Source organism: Falco peregrinus, chromosome W, assembly GCF_023634155.1.
Source record: "Falco peregrinus isolate bFalPer1 chromosome W, bFalPer1.pri, whole genome shotgun sequence".
NCBI lineage: Eukaryota > Metazoa > Chordata > Aves > Falconiformes > Falconidae > Falco > Falco peregrinus.
Window position 1 is genome coordinate 912180 of NC_073743.1, and position 8933 is coordinate 921112.

The following is an 8933-nucleotide window of genomic DNA, read 5'->3' on the forward strand; positions in this document are numbered from 1 at the left end:
CCGGCTGCATCATTGATAAAGTTCTGAAACAGGACTGGCCCCAACACTGAGCCCTGGGGAACACCACTCCTTATGGGCCGTCACCTGGATGTCACTCCATTTACTACCACTCCTGGGGCTTGGCTGTCCAGCCAGCTTTAACCCAGCATAGAGAGTTTCCCCTCCCAGGAAAGTGTTCCAGCCCCTGAGCATCTCAGTGACTCTTCACTGACCTCACTCCCAGTCATACACATCTTCCTTGCTGTTATGGGGAGAAAGATTGTCTTCCCTTGCTTCAGCTGATGCCCATTGCCTTCATCCTCCCATCATGCATAAGAGGCATAAACCTGTTTGCCTTTTCTTGCTGATATGACCCAAGAACACATGGGAAAGCTGTTATCAGGTGTCCCCAAAACCTCTTCTTCTCCTGGCTTTGCACCTTTCAAATAAGGCCAATGGCATCCAGGGCTGCATTAGGAAGAGCTCTGCCCAGGGGTTGGTGGAGGTGATCTTTCCTCTCTACTCAGCCCTTCTACAATTTGTCTTGCTGACTTGCCCTTCATTTCTACTTTACCAGATTCACCCATACTTGACTCAAAGATGTTGTCCAGAATTTTCACCACTCCTACACTGTCTTTTTGTTCAAAACAAGTCCATGAGAGCATTTGCGCCATGTTGGTGAGGGATCATCTTCCACTTTCTCTTCAGCTAAGGCCTTCAAGTAAAGGTCTCTTTCTCTAGCAGTCTAAAGGAGATGTTGTTCTCCTTCTAACCTTCATCAGGAGGTTCAGAGAATGTGAGCAGAAGACCTTTGTACATGAAGGAGTTAGTGATGAATGTCACAGGAAACCTGAGCAGGCCTGTGCTGTGCTCCACGTACCTCTTGGCCTTCAGGCTGAGCTGAGCTGAGCGTGCCCCTGGGTTGCAGAATAAGCCATACTGGAAGAAGAAATCTGCAGGAAGCTGCTGGTGAATGGCCAACCGCTCGCCCTTACCTTTACCTGGGACTGCAGTTACCAACTCCCAAGTGAACATCTCCTCTTAGAACACGAGAAGTGATGACTAGAATGGGTTTCCCTGGCAGAAAGCACTTCAGGGTCTCACAGGAGACAATGTGGGATAAGCCTTCTGCAGGCAGGATCTGCACAACTTCCTGCACCACTCTCCCAACACTGTAAACTCTGTGTTTCCAGCCTCAGAAGGGACGGAATACAGCTGACACGATTGTCTCTGTGTGTAGAGTTTGCTCTAACCAAGGCCATTTGAAATGACACTTTGTCTCAGAGTCCAAGTGCCTTTCTTACTGCAGCCATAACCAGCTGGGCTGCTGATGGCCCATCCCCCAAGGAAACTGGACACTCCAGGGACCTCAAACTCGCCTTCATGACCATGTGCCTCCTAGTGGCCTATGAGCTTCTCGGATGTAATGGATGTCATAATGACAGCCCAGATCATCAGCCTTCTTGTGGCCTTGGTTACTCCTTGGTTAGCGGTTCCTGAATTGGAGAAGGCAGTGATAAAGAGATGCACAGGAATGGAAGAGATGGCCAAGGACCCTGCAGGTGCCATGAAGGCTTTGCAGGAAGGAGTTTGAGGAATAGCCCCTATAGCTGTGCAAAATGGAATGGCATTAGATATGAAGCTGGCGTCTCAAGGCAGACTCTGTACTGTTGTTAATACCGTTTATTGCGTATATGTAGATCAAAGTGGGGGAATTTCTACAGATATAAAAAAGATTTGTAAACATCCTAGTATTTTTCATGAGTTCCCGAAAGTTCACACCTTCTATGGAATTCAAGACATTTGGAATACACTGACATCCTGATTTCCTGATTTACAGCTCTGGGTTAAGAAGTTCATCTCCAGATGCCTTTCTCCTCTTCCTCTATGATCACGCCAATCCATTTTACCTATGCAGCTTCTCCTTTAAGGTTCAGAGAGGAAAAGTTGGACTGTCTTTCAGTAGTGTCTCTAATATTCCCTATGGGCAACTCTTCAGTTGTGGCAATAGACCTCATGGGGATCTGCTTGAAGTAATATCTGAGAAATGTAATTTTTATTTATTAATTTCTAACCCTATCCCCCACACCCCCCCTCCATAAGAAATCCCTCTTTTATTTGTCTTTAACACCCCGTTGTCTAAGGAAAGCAGGCAACAATTACTGCCAAGCACTTGCTACACTCAGCTGCAGAGTTGGTTAAAGAAGTCTCATGAAAAGCGATGTAAGTCCCATGGAGACAAGGATAGAAATAGTGGGGCAGGAGAGTTGAGGAGCAAGGCTGTCCACACAGTGTTTTATCTCCAGGGACTGCTTTTCCCACCTGTCCGCACTTTCTCGCGAGATACTCTGCATCAATTGCAATTGGAAAAGCATTACCTGCCTTTCTCTTTCACTGTACTTCTGAAACTTATCCCATTAACTGTGCAAGCAAGACTTGAAGACCAGATGTCCCTGATGGGAGAGACATGGCTTGCCAGGGCTTTCTGATTCGTAATGAGCCCAGGGTGTCTTTGGTGCTGTGAACTTGAGGTCTTCAGAGGAGACTGAAGAAACCTCTCAAGAACACCAAGTCAGAAGCAAATCCCACAGTCCCTGGAAGCATTAACAAGCCCCGCTGAGGGCCATGACTGAGAAAGCCTCCCCATGGCCTTGTTAGAGCCCATCCTTGGAGGCTGTGAGTGCAGGTAGGCAAAGGCGCTGTGCAGGCAGCTCTGCTGCTGAGCAAAGCCTTGGCTTGCTTGCTTGCTTGATGAAGCAGAAAGGCCAAGCCATGACCTGCAGCCTGTGGGAAGGTCGGTGCTGTCCCTCACAGAGGGCTCAGGGCTCTTCCTGGGGACCATGGAAGGTGGGGGATCCAATGCCATGTTAAGGACAACAATGGCACAACAACTTCCAGCTTCCCCATGGGGCCGCAAGGAGGCAACGATGCCCCTGTGCCATGAGGACAACTTGTCTTCTCACAGGCCTCAGTGTCAGAAACAGCTGCCATAGCCAAGGGGAAAAAGAGCTGGGTTCTCTTCAAGCTTTCCAGCCTTGCTAAAACCCTTTTCCATCTCCACCGCAGGCTGTTCTACATGGTTGGACAACTGCCCCTGTTTCCGTGCAGGCTGTAGGCACCATCTCGCTGCCCTGCTTTGCTCTCACCCCAGCAGTTCCATCTGTTCACTGAGGTACTTCCACTCTCACTGGCTGTTCCTTGAAACACAAAGCCATGGGCTAATCCAGACTCCCTCTGGGATGAGTTCTTGCACCACAGCAGGACCCTTGGAGTGACAGTTCTTCCTCCTGATAGCCACTCTCCACCTTCTGAGTTGTACTTTGTGACATATTTTTCCCTCTCCTTTTTTTCCCCACTACCCAGGAAAGTTTGTCCATCGCAGAAACCCTCCTTTAAGCATGGAACCCAACCCATTAGCCTTTTCTCGTGCTCTTTCCCCTCACCACTGAGAAGGAACCTGCACGTGGTCTTCTATACCACATGACTGCTTCTGGCCTTTCAGCTTCTCCCAGAGATATGACCAAGTCACGTGCCTGCTGCTGTCGTGTCATGTCCCCAAAAAAATGGACATGGCATCCCTATCTTCCTGGAGAAGGCCTAGGGGGTACAGTGGGCGAGGGACTGTCCCAGCCACGTTCCTGTGGCTGGCCTGGCACCTCCCAAGAATGAAATGACCTCACATCCCCCTTCACAGCCATGCACTTCCTTCTGCATTAGCAGTTTCTGTAAGCATAACTGAGTTCCTAACAGCGTACTCCTCCATCACAATCCTTCTGGCCTGGGACCTGACCAGAGAAAAGCGTGTTTGTTTTATCAAATTTATCAAATATAATCCCTAGAAACCATTTGAGTGGAGAAATATTCTCAAATAAAATCCTATATTTGTATTGACATATTTTCTATATCCTCTCATTCCTTTTTTTCTATTTTTTATTATTTCCCTCAGCATAGTCTTTCTTCAAAAACCTTTCAAGGGGATGATTCATTGCATCATAGAGTAACTCATGCTTGAAGGGAGCCCTGAACAACAGTTTGTCTGGCTCACCTGCCCAGGACATGGTGAACTAGAGGAGGTTGCTCAAGACCTCCACCCAGTTTTGTACCATCCACAAAGGTGCTGAATGTGCACACAGTCATAGCATACAGGGGGATCAGAAAGATGTTCAACAGTGTTGGTCCAAGTGCTGGTCACTGAGGGATGCAGCTAGTAACTGCCTGCATGGAGGATTCTGTACCACTGATAACAGTGACTGAGAGGGGACATGACATCATTACAGGTAACACAACACCAACATCAACAATAATTACAGACCACAACCCAGGTCTGTAATGATTTCCATGATGACAGCTGTGCAGAAGAGCAATGGGTTCATGTTTGGAATAATATCCAGTCATCAGTTTGCACACTGCACCCTTGAGCTCCTGGTTCCTCATGCTGAGGGGGTTCACTGCTGGAGACACCACTGAGCACAAGACTGACAACACCAGATCCAGGGACTGGGAGGAGATGGAGGGGGGTTTCAGGTAGGCAAACGCGCCTGTGCTGACAAAGAGGGAGACCACAGCCAGGTGAGGGAGGCACGTGGAAAAGGCTTTGTGACATTCCTGCTCAGATGGGATCCTCAGCATGGCCCTGATGATCTGCACGTAGGACAGCATGATGAAAACAAAACAGGCAAAGGCTAAACAGGCACTAACCACAAGAACATTTTACTTTGAGCCTTTCAATTCTTTTCCCCATCCCATCATGGGGGGAGCTGTGTGGGGCTTAGCAGCAGGACAGTCATTATGGAAGGAATGTTGTGGGTTGATTTTTGAGACAGGTATCCAACATGATAGAATGAGCTGAAGGAATACTAAAACTAATCAAGAATGCCACCCTCCTCATCAGGAAAAAGGAGCTAAGTGACCTGCTGGGCCTTTCCATTACCATTTGAGTCTCTTTGTGGAGAGGTTTCTGTTAACTGGGAATCAGAAAATTCACTTTTCTTTCTCAGTGCTAAATGCCCAGGAAGCTTAGCATGCTTCCCTTCAGACGTAGATTTGCTCACATCAGAGAAAAAAATCTCATGGCCTATCGCAAATTCAGTTCATTTCCTTTTGTGCATCGCTCTTGAAGAACATCTTCATTTCTCCTGTAGAACAGAGTTCAGCATCTCATGGCCAACTCGGTCTCGAGGATAATATGGGGCACAGTCACGGGTTTGGAGCCAGGGAGGTGGAGGTACAGGGAAGCCTTTTCTGTTCCTGCACAGATTGAATGGATTTATTTTCTGCTTCCCTTCTCTTTGGTTTGGTTTAACTTCCTTCCACAGGTTTGGCACTTTTAGCACCTAAACTTCATGTCTCTTTTTTTTTTTTTTCTACTTTTTAAAGTCCTGAAATTATGTAATTATACTGGAAGTTGCCAGTCAGGCTAATGAACGTGATTCTGACAGCCTTTTAAAAATCATTCATGGTGCTGTGAGCATCCAGGGGGGAGCAGCGGCAGCACCAGCGTCCCCACCTTCTCTCCTGAGGCTGCTTACTAACTGTCTTATAACAGGTGAGAGTGACAGAGAGGTGTCCAGAGAACCTTCTCCAGATGGTTTCCAGGGGAATGCTAGAGAGAAAAAGGTCACTCACTGCCTCCTGCAGCATCATGTACTGAGAGTTGTGCTCCTACCCCTTGGCTTCTGACCATGCTAAATCCCTTTGAGCATGCCCTGAAGTGCTGAGAGAGTGGGGCAGCACAGACAGCACCAAAAGCAGCCACAGGCATCTGTCCAGCATGGCTGGGCTCACTGGAATGGGCTTCCTTCACCTTTGACAAATGCTGCCCGTGAGACAATCACCATGGAAGAAGTACTCTGCCAGTTTCCTATGAGCAAAGCTCTCCTGAACTGTGATTTTATGAAGCACTGAGACATCTGAGAATTGAAAAGAATAGTCTGTATGTTTGAGGACTTTGGAAACAAGCGGGACATGCTGGTATGTGGATAATCTGCCTGTGAAGGGTTCCTTTGAATTAAAGCATTTGTTTAAAATAGATGTTGGTATCTCACAGGTCTTGTTTGGTTTGTTTGTTGGTTTGTTAGTTGTTGGGGGGGGGGTTTGTTTGTTTGTTTTTTAAGAAAAGTATTGCATTTTTCTGTGCATTTATATAAGGAGTTAGATTAGAAAACAATTATGGTGACATTTCTCTCATGTGAACTCTAATTTTATCCGGGAAATTTTGAATGGCACCTCTGTGAGATAGATACAACCCAGAGGGAAAAGGCGGGAATACCTTGGAAAGATAATCAAACTCTTAGGATGACATGCTTTTGTGAAATGAAAATTTTCTCTGTAGAAAACCACCCCGTGTTTTTCACTTGGCTGTTTTGAATGCTTTTATTACGTGTGTTCTGACCTGCTGTTCTCATCATTAATATGTCAGAGTTTAAGACTTCTCAAAGGGTGTTAGTGACAGCTGGAGAGACACAGCCAGCATCCTCAGTCTTCTGCCTGGAAGAGGATATTTGTTCCCCATGTCCAACTGAGATTCTTCAACATCTTTCAGCTGAGTCTCTGCTTCGTAAGAGGCAATCTGCGGTTGCGGTGCTGCTCACTTGTAGCTCACACCCTTCAAGTGTGCCCAGTGAGAAGTCTACGCTCTGGGAAAGGTGGGACACGCAAAGGAAAGGCTCCGTTCCTCAGACAAGAAGAGCATCGCTCTGCTTCCACGAGAGCTTGCAGGGGACTGGGAAGCATTGCAGGGCTGGGATTGGAGCAAATGGGTCCTCGGTTGGTTTTGTAAGCTGTCGTAAATCCAGGAGACAGAGCAGCAAATTTAAAATGATTCAGGACTCCAGAAGTTCTAAAAGCATGACCTACTCAGGAAAAACTGGGTGTTGTGGGGAGGTCACCCACTTTTAATCTCTTTCTTTTCTGTATGACTGAAAACTGCATGAAGCATTTTGACTGATTGCAAAAAATGTCTTTAAGCACCCTGAAAACTTGTGATGTATGCATCAGCTGCTGCTTATCTACCTACCTAAGATGTTCTGCAGATGCATCAATGTCACTGGATTCATTGGCAGATAGAACTGTGTTTTACTTCTGAGGAGATTCACATGTCACCATGCAAAAAGGAATGATTCAGATTTAAAAGAGTCTCCCAGATATTTGAGTGTGTGGACACAGCATAAGGGGATGAGCCCTTACATGTGAGGAGAGCTGGGATTCATGTCTCTCACTCAGGTCTAAGAATCAAGTCATACTCTGCCTTGCTTTGTTTTGATGGCTTCTCCTTACCCAGCCTTGCCTTGCTTTATCTTCCCCCTTTTCCTCCCCATCCTCCTTTTCACCCTATCTCTTCTGCATGTTCTGATTTTAAATGCAGCTCTTACAAGACCTGGACAAGGAGTGTAAGAAAGACTGTTCTTGAAGGGGCTAGTATATATCTATTTAATTCCTTTCTTCTCATCAGTCACCAGGTCTTCTATTTAATAAAATCACCTTTAAAAAGAAGTCAAGTTTCTTTTTTCCTGATGACAAAACCCAGTCATTGAGGCTCAAGGATTCCATTCTCCCCTCTCTTTACAAAGCTCCCTGCATCAAGCAACCCCTGTTAGATTCCCTAACATTCATGCAGGCCTTGGTCAACCTCACCTAATCCTGCAATCACGTGTATGCTGGTGTTTGGAGTCTTTCTCTAGGTTTGAAGCGTATGTGATGGTGGACAGGCCATCAGCATCCTCTAAGAGCCTGTTGTTTGGATTGCTCTGTATAGGGAAAATGCCCCGAAAAAAAGGCTTGGAGAATCACACTGTTGGATCTAGATTCATTCTTGTGGGGTTTTCTGACCTGCCCGGCCTGCAGGGCCTGTGCTTCACAGTCCTCCTGGTAATCTACCTTGTGGTCCTCATAGGGAACAGCCCGACTGCTCTCATCACAGTGGTGGACTCAAGCCTTCACAGCCCCATGTATTTCTTTCTGAGGAACTTGTTCTTCCTGGAGATCTGCTACACGTCAGTCACCCTGCCAAAAATGCTGGTGGGTTTCCTGAGGGAAGATGGCAGGATCTCCTTCCTTGGCTGTGCTGCCCAGCTGTATTTCCTGGTTTTGCTGGGCAGCATTGAATGACTACTCCTGGCTGCCATGGCCTACGACTGCTATGTAGCCATATGTGACTCCCTGCACTATACCCTGACCATGAGCAGGGTGCTCTGCATCAGACTGGTGGTGGGGTCATGGGTGGCTGTCGTACCAGTGCAAGTAGGACAGACCTACCAGGTGTTCACTTTACCCTTCTGTGACCTTAACCACTTTTTCTGTGATGTCCCCCTGCTGCTAGAACTGGCTTGTGCAGACACTTTCTGGAACCATGTGATGCTGTACACCATCATCGTGGTATTTGCAGTCCTTCCTGCCTCCTTCATATTTGTTTCTTACATTGCAATTATCAGGGCAATTCTGAAAATGCCTTCAGTTCTGGGCAGACACAAAGCTTTCTCCACCTGCTCTTCACACCTCGGGGTGGTGATGCTCTTCTATGGCTCAGCCACAGTCGTCTACTTAAAGCGACGGTCAAAGGATTCCGTAGACACTGATAAATACTTTGTCCTGTTTTACACAATTGTGACTCCCATGTTCAACCCTGTCATCTATAGCCTGAGGAATAAGGAAGTGAGAATTGCCTTGAAGAGACTCCTACGGACAAAGTGAAACCACAGGGTATGTAAAATATTCCTAAATGATACCAGAAGTCCCACTGGGGCTGCCTTGTGCCAGGGCCGGCTGCAGGGCTGTGAAGGTGGCTGTGCAGGCAGGGGTGCCCAGGGCTGTCCTTGCCAGCAGGGTCCCTGCAGCTCAGGGGGCTGTGTGCTGGGGCAGGGGCTCTGCCGCCTGCCAGGGGCAGCTCTCAGCCTGCCCAGGAGCTCCCGTGGGGCTGTGGGGAGAAGCTGTGGGTGGAAGGAGCAACCCTACTGAGG

At 47.5% G+C, this 8933-nt stretch overlaps 1 pseudogene; it reads left to right on the top strand.

The window, feature by feature from the left end:
• The first annotated feature begins 7737 nt into the window (after positions 1-7737).
• Positions 7738-8667, top strand: LOC129783192 (olfactory receptor 10AG1-like; annotated as a pseudogene).
• The last annotated feature ends 266 nt before the right edge of the window (positions 8668-8933 follow it).